General features: G+C 36.1%; 1 protein-coding gene across 2 annotated transcripts in view; it reads right to left on the bottom strand.

Moving 5' to 3' along the window:
* FAF1 (Fas associated factor 1) overlaps positions 1-19,599 on the bottom strand; it is a 378,757-nt gene that overhangs the window by 331,524 nt on the left and 27,634 nt on the right. The gene's annotated exons all lie outside the window — the stretch shown is intronic.

Consider the following 19,599-nt stretch of genomic DNA (forward strand, 5'->3'; position numbering starts at 1 on the left):
CTCAGAATTAAGGAATGCATTCCAGCAAGAGTAGTACTTGGGCAGGCTTCTGAAAGATGAAATGGGAGTTCACCAGGCAGAAAAAAGGTAGAGAACATTCCATACAGAGAAAACATCGTGGCCAAAGAGATGGATGAGTGAAATTATGGTTATCTTTTAGAAGAAAAAGTAGGTCAAAATCAAGAACACCTAACACCTTGATCTTGGTTTCTAATACCATTCTCCAACAAAATGAATGAAGGTTCCTTGGAGAAATGGCTGATTCTAGGATTGGGCAGGCTATATATAAGATGAGCCTGGAACACCATGAAGTGCCAGAAAGGAAGTAGGTGCTCGAATACATACACACACACATACACGCGCACGCGTGCGCGCGCGCACACACACACACACACACAGGGTTATGTCAAAGGGATACAGCAGCTAACTGAAAGAGCCCCCCACAGTCAAAACAGGAAGAGTTAAGAAACAAAATACATAGAGTAGTACTGGATTATAACCAAAAACATATGTGTGTATATGTATCAAGTAAAGTATAATGTGTGTATACATATAATAAACATATATAAATAAACAACTAAGATGACAAATCTTCCATGTAGAATTCTGAATAATTTATGTAGATAATCTTCACGAAAGTGGAGTATGATTCCTCACTCCCAGTGTGTGGGATGCATATAGTCCTTCCAAAGAGAAAAATATATGGAGTGGGAGAGTAACTTAACAGTGGAGAAACTTACTAAACACTATCTCAGCCAGGTGATGAAGGTCAATATTAATAATGCTAAGTGATATCATGATATGATGTGATGAAAACGGTAATTCACCCCTGTGTTCTCTCCAAAAAACCATATCCTAGTCTAATCACAGGAAGAACATCAGCCATCTCAATTGAAGGACATTCTACAAAATATCTGACAAGCACTCTTGAAAAGTGTCAAAGTCATGAAAAACAAGGAATGTCTGAGAAACTATCACAGCAAGTGGAACCTAAGGAGACACAACAACTAAATGTGATATTCTGGATGGAACAATGGAATAGAAAGAACACTGGGTAAAAACATTATATATTACATATTATGTAAAATATTCACATACTTTATGTTCCACTCATTTTTTCTTTTTAACTGAAGTACTGTCAGTTACAATGTGTCAATTTCTAGTGTACAGGACAATGTCCCAGTCATGCATATACATACATATTTTTTTCATATTTTTTTATTAAAGGTTATTACAAAATACACAATATAGTTCCCTGTGTTATACAGAAGAAATTTTTAAAATGTATTTTTATATACAGTGACTAACATTTGCAAATCTCAAACTCCCAAATTTATCCCTTCCCACCCTCTTTCCCCCCGTAACCATAAGATTGTTTACTATGTGAGTCTGTTTCTGTTTTGTAGATGAGTTCCTTACTGTCCTCTTTTTTTCTTTTTTTTTAGATTCCACATAAGTGATAAATGGTATTTTTCTTTCTCTTTTTGATTTACTTCACTTAGAATGACAATCTCTAGGTCCATCCATACTGCTGCAAATGGCATTATTTTATCATTTTTTATGGCTGAGTAGTATTCCCTTGTATAAATATACCACAACTTCTTTATCCAGTCATCTGTCGATGGGCATTTATGTCTGCTATGAACACTGGAGTGCATGTATCTTTTTGAATTAAGATCCCTCTGGATATATGCCCAGGAGTGAGACTGCTGGATCATATAGTAAGTCTATTTTCAGTCTTTTGAGGAATCTCCATACTGTTTTCCATAATGGCTGCACCAAACGACATCCTCACCAACAGTGTAGAAGGGTTCCCTTTTCTCCACACCCTCTCCAGCATTTATCATTTGTGGACTTTTGAATGATGGCCATTCTGACTGGTATGAGGTGATACCTCATTGTAGTTTTGATTTGCGTTTCTCTAATAATCAGTGATATTGAGCACTTTTTGCCTATTGGCCATTTGTATGTCTTCATTGGAGAATTGCTTGTTTAGGTGTTCTGCCCATTTTGGGATTGGGTTGTTTGCTTTTTTCTTATTAAGCTGTATGAGCTGTTTGTATATTCTGGAAATTAAGCCCTTGTCTGTCTCATCTTTTGCAAGTATTTTCTCCCATTCTGTAGGTTCTTTTTGTTTTGCTTATGGTTTTCTTTGCTGTGCAAAAGCTTGTAAGTTTAATTAGGTCCCATTTGTTTATTTTTGCTTTTATTTCTATTGCTTGGGTAGACTGCCCTAGAAGAACACTGCTGAGATTTATGTTGGATACTGTTTTGCCTTTGTTTTCTTCTAAGAGGTTTATAGTGTCTTGTGTTATGTTTAAGTCTATAATCCATTTTGAGTTAATTTTTGTTTATGGTGTGAAGGAGTATTCTAACTTAATTGACTTACATGCAGCTGTCCAGTCTTCCCAACACCATATGCTGAAGAGATTGTCTTTACTGTATTTTCTTGCCTCCTTTGTCAAAGATTAATTGACCAAAAGTTTGTGGGTTTACATCTGGGCTCTCCATTCTGTTCCATTGATCCATATCTGTTTTTATGCCAATATCATGCTGTTTTGATTTCTGTAGCTCTGCAGTATGGTCTGAAGTCTGGGAGGGTTATTCCTCCAGTTTCATTCTTTTTCTTCAGTATTGCTTTGGCAATTCTGGGTCTTTTATGATTACATATAAATTTTACGATTATTTGTTCTAGTTCTGTAAAAAATGTCCTGGGTAATTTGATAGGGATTGCATTAAGTCTGTAGATTGCATAATTTTCTTAATCAATGTTTTGTAATTCTCCATGTATAAGTTTTTTACCTCCTTGGTCAGATTTATTCCTAAGTATTCTATTGTTTTGGATGTGATTTTAAGAGACTCTTTCTTTACTTTCTTTTCCTGCTATTTCATCATTAGTGTAAAGAAATGCAACTGATTTATGTATGTTAATCTTTCCACTAGTTATATTGTTCTCTATATATATCCACATATAACAAAAAAAGTACCCTCCTGGCCTGGAAGAAATGCTTCATCATTCCGATTAGCTGTTTTCTCCTTTCAGTTTATTGATGGCTAAAAAAATGGCTGGGCTCTTTAAGACAAAATGAATTTAATCAAGTATGAAAGTTGTTTCGATGAGTTACAAATGTTTATTAATAGTCATAGCTATCTGCTTCCCTAAGAAATACTCAGGGAACTAAATTAAGATATTACCCAAAAGACCATGAAACCAAAAAAAGTCTATGATTCTAGTGAGATAACTCATAGCCTTGGAGGAGGGTGGGTATTTATTTATTTATTTATTTATTTTTTAGAGGAGGTACTGGGGACTGAACCCAGGACCTCGTGCAAGCCAAGCATGCACTCCACCACTGTGAGCTATACCCTCCCCCTAACTCATAGCCTTTCGAAGCAGGCATAGGTGTGTCTGCTCTAGGTGGTTTCTTCTCATTTCATCCTAAGACCTATAGACAAGCTATAAAATTCAACTATCAGAATTTAGCAATGAACACTCAAGTAACATTAATTCTCAAACCAGGGAAATGAGGCCAGTAGAGTACACTCAAAATCTGGTACTCCCAACATAAAACTCTCACCCATTTTGGAGCAAACTAACAATAAGTTATTTATTATGAGCCAAGCAATTTACATTATCTTATTTAATCCTCTCAACAACCCCACAAGGTGAATACTACTATTATGCCCATTTTAACAATGAGAAACAAGTTTCAAGGAGGTTAAGCAACTTGTCCAAGATCACACCTAGTAAATGAGATTAGAATTCAAAAGCAGTAACTCCTTCCACCCCAGAGCATTGCCTCCCTCAATAAGTGTTAAATGAAAGTATAAATGAATTTAAAAGATTAATGTAATTCATATGTGACTAAGGTTGACCCTTGAAGAACAGAGGTTTGAACTGCACAGGTCTACTGACACATGGATTTTTTTCAATAGTGAAATACTACAGTAATACACAATCCACCAGTTGATTGAATCCGTAAAGGGGGAACCATGGATAGGGAGGAATCTTGGATAAGGAGAAACCATGTATATGGGGGAGTCAACTATAAATTACAAACAAATTTTCGACTGCTCAAAGGGTGTGCACCCCTAACCTCTTGTTGTTCAAGGGTCAATTACAGCAACCTCGATTCAGTAGAAGCTTACTGGAATTTGGTGAGTGCTCTGTGATAGGGAGGGGGCAGATAAAAAGGTGACTATGATATATTCCCTATACTGAGAAATTCACAATTGATTACACATGTGAACAATTAGTTTTACAAACTAGAATGAAATGAATGCTATAATACAGGTTAAAACTATATCTGACAGAATAGGAAAGAAGAATTCATCCCAAGTGGATTGGTATGGAGGCACCACAGGGCAGAAAACATTTAAGCTGGATCAGGATGGATGACTGGGATTTCAACTACTGAAAAAGGGGAAACAGTCAAAGTGCTACAAGTGTATTTACAATGAGATAACAAACTTAAATGTCCTTGAGGCTAATAAGTACCTTCAATTTGTTTTTCTCTAAATGCTAATCTCAGACTAGGAGCATCACCTGAGACCTTGTTTGAACTGTACTTTCTCAAGCCAGACCCCATACTCCTGAATCACAAATTCTGGTGCTAGGGCCCAGCAATCTGTTTTAACAAATCCGCAGATGATTCTGGTTCATGCTAAAGTTTGAGAGCCTCTCCCTTTAATGGCTGAGGCAGCCAGGTATAGTAAGTTAATAAGAAGTGGAAAGGATTATGGATGAACCTGCTTAGGAAATTCAAATTTCTAAAAACACTATAACAACACACAGACACAGACACAGACACAGACACACACACACACACACACACACACACACACACACACACAAGTGGACCCTGACACAGTAGAGAAAAACACACATGATTTTGTCTTCTCTATGATTCATGTTAAAGTAAACACAAGATAGTCTGGGTTAAAACTTCAGTTCTGCCAAGAGACAACTTCTGGTACACACACTCCTTTGTAAGCTGCTAACAATAAGGGATGTTTCCGATTTCCATCCAGCAGCCTCTAAGAAAAATGAAGAAGAATGAAATGGATGTCAAGCAACAGACAGACCAACCAAGGAGCAAGCTGATATTCATGTCGTGGTAATAAAGCAGATTTCTTTTCTATCAAAAAAAAAAAAAAAAAAAAGGAAAGGACTGTGTAAGAAAGTCATGCTCCAAAGTATGACGTGTTATAGACTGAATGTTTGTAGGGCCCCAAAATGTGTGTTAAAGCTCTAACTCCCATTACGCCTGTACCTATAGTAAAGAAGTAATCAACGTTAAATGAGGTCGTAAGGGAGGAGGCCCTGGTCCCATAGATCAGTGTCATTAAGAAAGTTCACTGGCTCACTCTCTCTCTGCATATATTTGTGAAGGAAAGGCCATGTGAGCAAACAGCAAGATGGCAGCCATCTGTAAGCCAGGAAGAGAATCCTCATCAGAAGAAACCCAACCAACTAAACCTCAATCTTGAACTTCCAGCCTCCAGAATGGCAAGAAAATAAATTGTTGGTTAAGTCACCCAGTTTTTGGTATTTTGTTATGGCAGCCCAAGCTGGCTAGTACAGTTTAGGTACCAGGAGATGGGGTTCTGCTGTAACCTAAAAATGTTAAAAGGCCATTCTGGTGAAGTCTCAGGCAGAACTTAGAAATAGGTTATTAAAACTGGAGGAAAGGTGATCCTTATTAAAAGTGGCAAAGAACTTGGCTGAATTGTGTCCAGTATTTTGTGGAAGATAGAACTTATAAACAATGAAAACAGATATTTAGCAGAGGAGACTTCTAAGCAGAGTAGAGAAGTTACAGCTTGGGTCTTCCTCAATGCTTATAACAAAATGTGAGGAGAGAGAGATAAATTGAAGGAACAGTTAACCAAAAAGGAACCACAAATGAAGATTTGGAAAATTCTCCACCTATATACATTGCAAAAAATGAGAAAGTTTGCTCTATGGAGAACAGTGAGGGTGTGACTAAACAAGTATTTGATAAGGATATTCGTATGGGTGTGAACCACAAATTTAATCAGCCACTTCAGCAGAAGCCCGAATAGAAACAGGATTACACCAGCAGAAACACTGCCAGCTGGAACTAAAGAGGACAGAAAAAACAGGACAGAATGAAAGGAAGCTGTCAGACTACTGGGATTCTATAGGACAAGAACACAGAGCTATCTATCTATAAAGTTTTGATACCCTTCAAGAAAAAGGAAGAATGACACCCCACCACCACCACCACAGGCAATTTAGAACTCTTCAGGGATGCAACTCCTATCACAGGTGCAGGAAGCAAGGCTGCCTCTACTTTCATCCACAAGCCAAAAAAAGAACTCTCACCAGAAACCATATTAGCCAAACCTTGATCTTGGATGTCTAGCCTCCAGAACTGTGAGAAAATTAATTTCTGTTGTCTAAGACACCTAGTCGAGGGTATTTTGTTATGGCAGCCCAAACTGACTAATATTTGAGACAAGCTAAAATGTGACATAACTTAAGAACAGCTAATTTAGTAGGGAACAAAAAGAGAATAAATTTGATTTGTAAAATATAAATTTCATAAGCAGTCCAGTTAGGAAATTACAATCTTAGAGGGGAACAGAAAGGAAACTAGCATACTACTTAGCTTTGCAATCTCAATAAGGGAAATTAACAGGTATTAAAGTATGAAAATATACCTCTGCCAGGGGAGGATGGAAATGGGCCTGTCTGTCTGCTCCCTCTACACTGAGCTCTGGGATGATAGCCAATCAAGAACAGTTTCTTTGTTTACTACTATCCTGTTGAACCCATAAACACAAACCCCACTGGCCACCAGAGCCAGGCTATCAGCATATGTATCCTGTGGGCAGCAGCCACAAATGCCAGGGTGCCAGATATGTGCAAAAGCTCCTTTCTGAGAGACAGGTGACCTGGAATAACGCAGAGAGAGAGGAAGAAAATGGTGCCTACTAGCCTCCTCCATCTCTGAAGACTATTGCAGTTGACCCCTAGATGGGTTTTAAATTAGAAACCTGTCCCTCAGGCTTTTAAGATAAGCAAATAGACCTCTTTCAAGGAGATACCGGGCACACTTCAGTCTGCTGCCTGTGCGTTAGTCCTTAGGACATTAGCCATGATAAGTGTATGAGACATTTAAGAATTATCTCTGAGTCCTCTATAACCCTAAGGGTCTTGTGGACATTAGCCCCATTGGCTTTCAAAGCTAAATGCTCTGAGGTCCCATCTCTCAGGTGGAAGTCTTGAAAGTTGGGGCACCAAATATGGGATCCAAACCCTTCACATGCCAAGAAGAAGCAGGGAACTGTTCATTCCTTCCTGGTTGTGTGTTGCTGTGAATGGGTGGGTTTTACAGCAAGATTGTGTCTCAGCCTCTCTTAACATTTTTGATGTGGGTTTTATCTCAATTGCCCAATGTGTAGGAGTTACTCAGCAAGTTTCTGGATGTCTTTCAGAGAGAATTGTTTCGTATGCAGATATAGATGCAGTGTGTCCATGGGCAGAGGTGAGCTCAGAAGCCTTCTACATCACCAAATGGTAACAGCAGTCTACATACCAAATTTAATAGTAGTAGGTAAATTAAGTAGGTAAATACCACACAAAGGAAAAACTCCATGTATAGTTCTGTCTTAGGTATTGAGGCCTCCATCCTAGGTATTCCTCCTAGTTTGGAGCTTGGTTCTCAGAGAGCAAGACAGTTGTAATATTTAAAACATTTTTGTAGAATAGATAAACAAGATTGTACTGTGTAGCACAGGGTAATCTATAGAGGATCTTGTGGTGGCTCAGAGCGAAAGAGAATGTGACAATGAATGTATGTATGTTCATGTATAACTGAAAAATTGTGCTCTACACTGGAATTTGACAAAACATTGTAAAATTACTATAACTCAATAAAAAATGTTTAAAAAATATTTAAAACATTTTTCCAACCTTGAACTAATTCCAGCATCCTTATTCTTTCTCCCTACTACATTGCCTCTTAGCAAGAACTCTTATAAACCAACTTTCAAAACAAAACAAAAACCCCTTAGCTGGTAAGTTTCATACATTGCTGGCAGAATTCTAAAATGGTAAACCACTTTGAATAAATGCTGGGCACTTTCTTAAACAGTTAATATATTACCCAGCAATATATACAATCCAGCAATCCCATTACTATATACTTTTCAAGAGAAATAAAAATCTTCCAAAAATGAACTGTCCACAAAAACGCTTGTATAAGAATGTTAGTATCAGCTTCACCCATGATAGTCAAAAAGTAACCAACAACCCCGATACCATTAACAAATAAATAGTGAGATATTTGCACAATAGAATACTACACAGTAGTAAAAAGGACTGAATTTCTGACAGATGCATCAACATAGATAAATCTCAAAAACATTATGTTGCGTGCAAGTAGTAAATATAAAAAAGTACATGCTATGTGATTTCATATATATGACATTCAAAACTTGGAAACACTAGTCCACAGTGACAGAAATAAGAATAAATGCTTTTGGAGGTGGAGAACTGACAGGAAAGAGAGATGAGGGAACTTCTTAGTGTGATAGGTGTATTACATATCTTAATTACGGTTTCATGAGTATACTTCTGTTGAAATTGATCAAACTGTACTCTTAAGATCTATGTCTTATTTTCTAAAAGTATACCTCAACAACACAACAAAAAAAGATACAAAAAACTAACGAATGATAGGTCTCCCCAACTCAATTTCACTCCATGCCTTTACTTATTCATTCAACAAATATTTACTGAGCATCAGCTATGTTCTAGGCACTGTTTAAGGTGCTGGGGATACAGTGAATAAAAATATAGAAAACCACACTTTCATTTCAATGCATTTCTAAAGGGAGGATACAGATAATAAATAAGATAAATAGTTTAAGTACATACATATATTTAAAATAGTAATAAACTGAGAATTAAAGCAGGGAAGGGGGATATGAAACACTGGGAAAGGACTGAAATTTTTGATAGGTTGGCCAGGGAAGACTAATATCAGGAAGATAACATTGGGGCTTGTATCTATGACTTGATCCTGTAAATGTAATATAATTGGACATGGCATTATGACAATTTTGAGCTTAAACCTTTAGAGCTATCATGAGTTTCTGCTTGCCCTCTTACATCTGAGTCATCATCACAGATGCTAACCCACACAATCATTGGGTATCTGTTTGCAGTCCCTTAAGAAAATCTTAGAATGGCTATGTATGTAACATATCTGAGCCCAGCCTACCCAGAAGCCAAGTCCAACTAGACCTATAACTTGAAGCCACACTGACAAAAAGCCTAGATCAGTCAACTCATAACAAGTGCCTGAATTAGAGTAAATAACTGTTGTTTTAAGTTACTGAGTTTCAGGGTGGTTTGCTGTTCAGCAGTAGCATCAGTTTGGAGGAAAATACTATGTCTAGGGTTTACATTTTAAAGAATAGTCTAGTAGTGCTATACAATTATAAAAAAGAAAAAGCAATTGTTCTATATATTATAAAGAAGAGACCACTAGAATACATCCTTGAGTGTAAAAAGTATAGAAAAGTGTACTATACTATCATTTATTTAAGATTGATAGGAATATGAAAATATAAAACTCCTTTCTATATTTTTACAATGGCAAAGAATATTTTTAATGCTTAAAAAAGGGAGGGAATGGACAAAATAAAAAATTTTAAAAGCTAGACTGCTTTGAATACACTTTAATTTCTAGATTTTACTTTGTTACCATGTAAATATTTTACATTATTATACAACAACAAAAATAGGTTTTTCAAAGATAGAGTAATGGTGACATGATTCATTCTCCTGTCTGAAACAAATTTAAAAATCAGACAAAATATGTTACAAAAGAATTCCAGCCAACTCACTGATCCACTAAACTAAACTCTGGCAGTTATTTCTGGGATTCTAGGTCCTTCTCACTATTCTCCAATAAAACTTGGACATGTATCAGAATATGTTATAACTATTTGTTTAAAAATCTCTCTTCTGTCTTCCTTACTAAATTCTGATATCCTGAAATGTAGGAACCATATCTCAGTCATCTTTTTATCCTAAATGCATAGCAAAATAACATTTGCTCAATCTAATGCATTTTCAAACCACCCCCACCATTTGCTCGTTATTTCCTATGTCTAAAGTGCCTTTAATATCTTTTCTACTACTCAACACACCTCATTCCGTAAAGCCTTCCCTTCCCTAACCACCCCTAGCCTCTAAACCCTGAAAGAATTACTCACCTGTGCTTTCTGAGGACTTTGTGAATCTCAGTCCCTGAGATATAAATACACCCATATATATTATAATAAATAGCACACTATATGCTAATCATTTACTTAGCTATTGTCTCCTCAAAGATATAAATGGTACCTTGCACATTCTTGTAGCTCCAACAGCTGTAACTATGTCTAGCATAAATGCCTTTCAAAGGAATTAAATAATGCATCATTAATATATGCATGAATTAAATCACTGCAGGCACTAATAAAAAATCTGGTTTCTAAACAAAAAAGTTGGAACATTTAGATATCTAAAAGAAACTGCAATAAATAGAGGGCTCTAGGTATAACAGGGGATTTAAAGGGAGGAGAGGAACAGAACAGGAAGAATTTCATTTGCTAATCAACCACATTAGGTATATGGTAATATACCCCTGGTGACAAACCCAATAGCAGCAACCTACCAAGTTTAATTCTCCCTGGCTTCCTAGAAAAGGGACTAAGGAATAGTCTCCACTCCATCCTTTATGGTCTCTTACTGGCTTTGTTTCCAGGTTGCTCTCTAGAAAGATTGCAGATATAGGCTACTTCCTATAAGTTCCTCCTCTGGAATGTCATAAAACTAGCTGTGTAAATAAAAGCTGTATAAAAATTCTGTTTAAGAATGGCAGGCCTCAAAAAATTAAACACAGAATTACCATCTGATCCAACAATTCTAATTCTGGGTATATCCCAAAGAATTGAAAGCAGAGACCCAAACAGATCTCTGCACACTCATGTCCAAACCAGCATTTTTCATAATAGCCAAAACATGAAAGCAACCTAAGTGTTCACTGATGGATGAATGGATAAACAAAATGGGGTATATACATATGACAGAATATTATTCAGCCTTAAAAAGGAAGGAAATTCTAACACATGCTACAATATGGGTGAATTCTGAAGACATTATGCTAAGGAAAATAAACCAGACACAAAAGAACAAATATCCTATGATTCCACTTAAAAGAAATACCTAGAGTAGTCAAATTCATAAAAACCGAAAGTAAAATGGTTGTTGCCAGGTGCTGAGGAGATGAGAGAATAAGCTGTTATTTAATGGGTACAGAGTTTCAGTTTGGGAAGATGTAAAAGTTCTGGATATGAATGGTGGTGATGGTTACACAGCAATGTGAATAAATTTAATGCCACAGAACTGTAAACTTAAAAAGATTAAAATGACAAATATTATGTTATGTATATTTTATTACAATTTTTAAAATCCTGTTTAATTAAGATAAGCCCTTAGTAAAGCTTGGTTATGCTGAGAGTTTCCTACCAATCTCATCGAAGCCAAGTTTTCAAACATCTCCTAGTAGATTTCATTTTGGGGCTTACCATCCCAAGCACAGAAACCTTCCCACTTATATTACAAATGGTCCTAATAATAGTGTGTTTATATTTCAGTTTTCCCTATTTTGAGCAAAGATTAAACAGTCAGTTTCCAAAAACCTACTGATACTAATATACTTGCCACCCAACTAAAAAATTATATCATTTTCATCATCTTTGAAGCCTTCCTTTCTCCACTAATTGAACTATGTTGACTTTTACCTTTATTTTGTCTTGCTTTTCTTAAGAAAAATCTCTTACCATGAATGGGTAAAACAACCATGAAACTTAAACTTGACTAATAATACTTAGCAAATTCAAAATATAGTATTCATTTATTCATTATATGTATTAGGCACCTATTCTGTTTCAGGCTTAAGAAGCTCGTAGTCTGGTAAGAGAAACATAAACAGGAGTGATGGGAGGAAGGAAGAGGTAGAGAAGAAGACAGGAAGTTGAAAGAGGAGATAAAGACAGGGAAAGAACATTCTTGTTAGGAATCTATAGACAATTTATATCAGAGTGAAGTTTTTTAATTAAGAATTTTGGGGGGAAATGAAAGAAAAGAGTGATAGAAGAGTCCCTGTCACATTTTGAGAAAATTCAGATATATCCAAGGATATTCAAAAGCAGAGCACTTAGAGGACCGAAGCACAACACAGAATAGACTACTATTGTCAGTGATGCAATGATGAGAACGATATGATTTCAAGAGGGCCACCAAGTTCAGAAAGATGGAGACAGAAGAGCTTGACGATCAACACTCACAAACAGCACAAGAAGCAGCATGGTGGGCTCAATACAGTCCTTTTCCCTCCTACATTAGATTTACCTGAAATGCTTATTATTAATAGAGTTTTAAACTCTGCCTCAGACTACTGAATCAGATTTCCCCAAGTACCATTCTAGAATACACATTTTACTAAGCCACCCAGGTCATTGTTACACAGATTATCTAGCCTTGCTTAACTCCTAACCCCCAGGCTAGATATTTTCAGGTAAACCACTTTGTTTAACTCAGTGCAAAAGCTTTGTTGGTTGTTAAAAAGGCTACTGAATTATACTATTTTAATTTTTACCAACCATGGTTGGGCTATTAGTGTTCTTTTTAAAATATCATTAGTCTAGTTATAACAACCTACATAGTTGATTCCATTGGTGCTGTGTACTAGGAAAAACACATCATGTCTCTACCATTTCCTGAAATAAGCTGCCAAATGATTCTACACTGCTGCAATCTACTCACAAATTAGTGAATGCTTACAAATGTCAAACAGCGTCACAGTGCAGCTGCATGTACATTGTGTCAAACAGCAGTCTGATATCAGAAAAACTATGTCACTGACCCAAGTTTTGGTTTCTTAAGTAACTTTTTTTTAAGTTTTTCCTTAAAATTTTAAGTTTTTCTTAAAAAGAAAAAACTTGAAATGTAGAAGCCAAACCAAAATTTAATTCCAGTTTGCTATCTTTCATACAAACATTTCCTTCACATGAGTTGTGCATGCATTCAATTCACAAAAATGAACGAGGCACTGTTAGTAAGTTGGGAGACACAAGCCTTGAAAAGCATTAAAGATTTTGATACTGCATTTATAAGGCACCTCTAAAAACACTTATAAATATGCTTCTAACACCTATTACAGCACTTATCATAGTATTATAACTACCTGTTTATGTGCCTCTATCCCCCACTGGACTGTAAATGATGTGGGTGCAGAGATCAGTGTACTGTTCAAGTGTTTAGACACACTAATTCATAATTCTCTCATCATCCTTATAAGATAAAATATCACTGATGAGGGAACTTAAGCTTAAAGAGATCAAGCAGCATGTCCACACCGCTCTGTTACTTGGTGGCGGAACTAGAACCTGAACCTAGAGCCAGAATACCAAAATGCTCAATCTCTCCACTATAACCCTGCAAATTTCATCAACATGTTAACATCAAAAAAGGAAGAGTATCTGTAGCATAGTCCAAGGAAGGCTTGAGTTGTTCCCCAATTTCATCAAGAAGAGTAAACTGTCAGCAACAGGAGGTAAGTGTCAATCAAAGTAATCATGTAAATATATGCTTAAGTAAGTTTCTAACAGAAGGGTACCAGCAATACAGGAAAAGAAGAACCAAGAAGTAACAATTTGTCCACTACTGACCAAAAAAGTTACTACAAAGATAACTTAAAGATAGTAAAAATAGTACTCATGGAACTGATGGCATGAATATTCAAACACTGGAAATGGAACAGGAATAATTACCTAGACTTACGATGGCCTGGGCAAAACATCCCCCAAAACAATCCAAGTATTTTGTTCTGCTTCCATGCTTAAAAATCCATGTTCTGGTGACCAAACTGGTTTCTTGGGTATCCTAATACCAGGAACAGGATGTTTTGAATAATGATTACAAGTACTCTGGTCAAGGTAGGTGTCTAGCCTACTGTAAATTAGCATTCTAGTTAACAAATCAGTCTCCTGTTAATCAATTTCCCAGGATATTTTCACTGATTGATAATACATAAAAATCAAAAATTTAAGTCTGCAAAGCAAAGGACCAGACCATGAATTCCTGGTAAGTCAACCAACTTCTCTCATTATTTGAGCCACATTTTACAGAAACAGCAGAACACAGCAGTAATAACTATAATTCAATCTTAACAGAATTTTAAACTTAGATCTTTTTCTCCATTCACTTTTAACTACACCAAACAGGAAATTTTGTTTATGCTTCTGCAGACATATAAATATGTATACAAAACTATACAGGCCAATAAAAAAACATTTTAAATATAAGCTAAATTTCCCCTAAATAAGTATATAACAGTGAATCAATGCTACTCTCTAGCTGTCCAGCATTAATTCTTCAGACTTAGCCCATTGGCAAACTGCTCTTCCAAACTACTATAATTAAGGCATCAAAACAAAAAATCTGAGTGATTTACGTAGCATTAAATTACATTCCATTTTGAAATGTGAGAGACAAAAAGCCAAAAGAGGACTCGGATTTTAAGTCTTTAAGGCTTAAAGTCCTCATACATGAAGCCTTTGAAAAACACAGTTCTTCTTTTTCTGTTCTCTTATAATTCTCCATAACAATCACTTTGCATTTAATTCTACTCTGCCTTATATACTATTGTTTGCCTCATAATATTATTTATGAAATTTTGGGGGCCTTAAGCATAATGCCAATTGTCTCCTAAGTAACATTTACTAAATTCTAGGCATCTATAGGTTAGAAAGCTAAAAACCTTAGTAAAAAGCCTCTAAAGAAAAAAGCATAGCTTTTGGCAGTCTTATATGACCAAAATTACACTTCATAATCAGGCAGAGGGCGAGACCTCAGACAATAAACAAGCTCTAACATACAGTAAAAAGGCAAGATAAACTGGGATAAAATATTCATAATACATATATCTGATGACCCTCAAAAGCATTAGGTTGAAGGAAAAATAGACTTAAAAAGATTGCATGCTCTATGATTTTGTTTATATGAAGTCCAGTAACAGGCAAAACTAATCTACAGTGAAAGAAGTCAGACCTGTGGTTTCCTATGAGGCACAGGGATTAACTGGAAGAGACCTTGGGGAAAACTTTCTGGAGCAATGAAAATATTCTATATCCTTATTAGGATAATGGAATACTACTCAGCAATAAAAACTACTTATATACTCATACCTGAATGAAACGCAAAACCATCATGTTGAGGGAAAGAAGCAAGATGCAAAAGACTGCATGCTGTATGACTTCATTTATATGAAGATCAATAAAGGGCAAAATTAATTTACCATGATAGAAATCAGAACAGTGGTTTCCTATGAGCCTGGGGAATGACTGGAATAGAATATGAGGAAATCTTTCTTGAACAACGGAAATATTCTGTATCTTTATCTTTCTATGTTTTTACATACCCAACACAATTAAGTTTACCACTGCATCTAACTCCTTAATTAAAAAATTAATATCTAAATAATGAAAAGACAAAATAAAGAATTTTTCAGATAAAAGCTGAATTTATCACCAACAGCTCTTTCTTGGATATAAGAAATAGTTAAGTTTTTCATGCTGGAAGGAAATCATACCAGATGGAACTTTTATACAAAGAGTGTCAAAAATAGAAACCATGTAGGAACCATATAAAACTTTTTTTCTCATTTCTTGTATTCTTTAAAAGACAATTAACTATTTAAAGCAAAAAATAATAGCAATGAATTGTGACTTTATAACATGTGTAGAAGTAAAATGCATGACAAGAATAAAACAAAGGCTGGGAGGGGATAAACTGAAGTATATCCATATTACAAAGTTCTTTCATTATACATGAAGTGGTATAATTTAATTCAAGTCAGATTATGCTAAGCAAATTATGTATACTGTAATCCCCAGAACAAGGGGAAAAGCAAAGGGGTGTAGGAGGTATGGCCAAGATGGTATCAGCTGATCACTCATTTACCTAAGGTGAAACATGTCTCCCCTGAGTGGTTTCAGGAATGGCCATAAAAAAATCTCTGCAAGATTTAAAAGGCCAAAGAGAAGCAGCAGACAAACTATCCTCAAAAAGTCTAGGCATGGTACAAGGTGCTACTGTAACTCACACACCGTCACTGATGCACTGGCTCATCTCATGGACGGGGAGCAGAGAAAAGGTCCACAATTTCTCCAGATCTGCACTGATCTTACCCATGAACACAGATGAAAAAATCCTTAACAAAACCAAATCCAGGAATATATAAAAAGGATAAAACATCATGACCAAATGGGGTTTCTTCCAGCAATGCAAAGGGTCTAATATGAGGAAATCTGTGTAATTCACCACATTAACAGAACAATGGAGATAACCTATATGATCATCTCACTAAAAGGAAAAAACATCTGACAAAATTTAACACCTACTCATGATTCAAATTTTTAAGCAAACTAGGAAGAAGGGCAATTTCCACAACTTGATGAAAGAAATACATTAAAAATCTATACTAACACCATACTTGATGGTAAAAGACTGAACAGTTTCTCCCTAAAACTGGGTGCAAGGCAGGAAATGTTTGCTGTCACTACTTCTATTCAACATTATATAGAAGGTCCTAGTCAACACAATAAAGCAAGAAAAAGAAAATAAAATCATAAAAACTGGAAAGAAACAAAGATAGCTTTTATCATAGACAAGTGACTATACATAGAAAATCTACACTCTTGAAAAAGCTCCAGAGTGAAAAGTAAATTTATAAGGACACAGGATACAAAATATATGACAAAAGTCTACTATATCCTCAAAAAATTAAACACAGAACTACTATTTGATCCAGGAATTTCAATTCTGGGTATATACCCAAAAGAACTGAAAGCAGGGACTTGAACAGATATTTGTAGACTCATGTTTATAGAAGCATTGTGCACAATAGTCAAAAGGTAGAAACAACCCAAATGTCCACTAACAAATAAATGGATAAACAAAATGTGGTGTACATAAAAACAAAAGAATATTGTTCAGTCTTTATAAAAAAGAAATGATGAGACAAGCTATAATAGAGATGAACCATGAGGAAATTATGCTGAAGTAAGTCAGACACAAAAGGACAAATATTATATGATTCCACTTAAAAGAGGTACCTAAAACAGTCAAATCAACAGAGACAGACAGAATGGTTGTTGCCAGAGGCCAGAGGGAAAGGGGAATGGAGAGGTAATATTTAATCAGTTTGGCATTTCAGTCTGGGAAGATGAAAAAATTCTGGAGATAGATGGTGCACAACAATGAGAGTGTACTTAATGCCACTGAATTGTACACTTAAAAATGGTTTAAAAGGTAAATTTTATGTTATGCATATTTTACCGTGCACAAAAAAAGCCTATACATGGTTTTATGCATATAGTGTTTTTCCAGGCAAAACTAACATACAAAATGTTAGACTCAAAGTACCAGTTTTCCTAGAGCATGGGGAGATATGACTAGAAGGAGGCTTCAATAGTTCTTGTTTTCATAACCTGAATGTCATTTTCCCAGATGTGTTCATTTTGACAAGTTCACGAAACTATACTTTTATGATTTATGTTTTTTTGTTATATGAATATTATAACATCACAAAGTTTTTGTTTGTTTTCTTTTTAAAGACAGAAAAATTGTGATTTTGCTGAGGCAAGGATCTAGATCATGTTTCACAGCTAGACTGGTTTCAGGAACCCATACCTGTTTAGTAAATGAGCCCTATTAAGAGTCCAACATCTACACTACAGGGTACACTTACTGCATGCTATTTATTTTTGGCACATAAAGTACAATTCTTCAGAAGTGGTGAAGATACTGCTTCTATTCCAAAAATAGTCTAAAAAGAGAGTCAAGTTCTATTAATGACAGAAGTAAACAGAAAATGAAGAAGTCCAACAAAGTAGTATGAACATCTCTAAGTACATAGAGAAAAGAATGCCAAGGACATATACATGTGTTAAAAAGATTTTTCTACATGTCAAAGTGTTCCCAAGGCCTAGATGCTTATAGACTCAGTTGGATTAAGTCTTTAGAATAAAAATATTATGCATTAAAAACAACCGGGCAGGTTTTCTGACATTAAAAACTGTGATGGCAAGCTAATTGATTAAGCTCCTATTTTTACTTCGATCAAAACAAGTAATGCTTAACACAACAGGAAATAATACTCTCAATAATACTCTCACGTATATACAAAAAATCTAATACAATTTCAGAATTAAAACAGAAAAGAATTATTTTACAATTTATGTAATTTATATGCAGAAAATTAGAAAGGATGTGCTCAAAAGTGCTATTAAGTTCTGGCTTGAATAATAATGTACAAACTTTATCTAGGGCATTACACAATAATACTTGACCATGAATTCTGTGTGTTTTATGGTGTATGTGAACTAAAAAATTTACTGAGTTGATAAAATTGTATGGATTAATATACTTCCAAAAGATTTTGGTAAATTTTATATACTATTTATGGTGTATCTTTTAATAACAAAAACTAGAGAACAGACTTATTATAAGAGCTTACATTCTCCTTTATATCCACAAGAGGGAGCAAATATTTAATACATTTTTATGAGAATCACATTTCATACTACTTTTTACATTAGACTTTTAGGAACAATAATTGGAAAAATAATAACAAAACTATCAAAAAGTATTTAATTGACCGTCTACCATGTGCCAGCAGTGTCTGGGTGGGGAAACAGCACCACCCATCAGTAGATAGGCTGCCTAAAGACCTCCTAAACCCACTCTAGACACACCTATAGACACACTCTGCCCACCAGAGGGCCAAGACCGAGCTCCAACCATATGTGGACAGGTACCAGCCCATCCTGACAAAAAGCCTGCACAAGCCTCTAGACCAGCCTCACCCACCAGGGGTCAGACAACAGAAGAAAGAAAACTACGATCCCACAACACAGCCTAGACTCTACCCTGGGACCAGCTGGGCCCTGGCTCTGCCCACTAGTAGGCCAACACAACCTTCAGGACACCCTGGACCCCATACCCAACTGTGTCAGGAACCAGCCGCCCCACCAACAATCTGAAATGAGCTCTGGGATCCCTGGGCCCTGAAATCAGACTCCAGGAACCAGATATGCCTGCCAGTAGTCCAGCAATAACCCCAGAATCCAGTTTCACCTGCCCCTGGGCAGGCAACAGTCTGTGTCTTTGAGATCCTGACTCCTCCCACCAGTGTGCCAGCATGAGCCTGGGAGCCCCCAGGGTTCCACAACCAGCCACCTCGTGACATAGCCCCCCTAAACAGGAGCATCACACAAAGCAGGGCATGGCAGCCAATCAAGCATACCAGACCACCCACATAGTTAGGCCAACACAACAGAAGGACTCACACAGGCCTCTTAGGGGGAACCCTGAGAGCGTATAGCTTGGGTGACAAGAGGGGAGTGCACTACTGGGAAGCACAGGACACCTCCTACGGAAGACCACTTCTCCAAGGTCGAGGAATGTAATTAACCTACCACGTATAAAAATACAAATAGCAACTTAGACAA

The sequence above is a fragment of the Camelus ferus genome, chromosome 13, assembly GCF_009834535.1.
Source record: "Camelus ferus isolate YT-003-E chromosome 13, BCGSAC_Cfer_1.0, whole genome shotgun sequence".
Taxonomy (NCBI): domain Eukaryota; kingdom Metazoa; phylum Chordata; class Mammalia; order Artiodactyla; family Camelidae; genus Camelus; species Camelus ferus.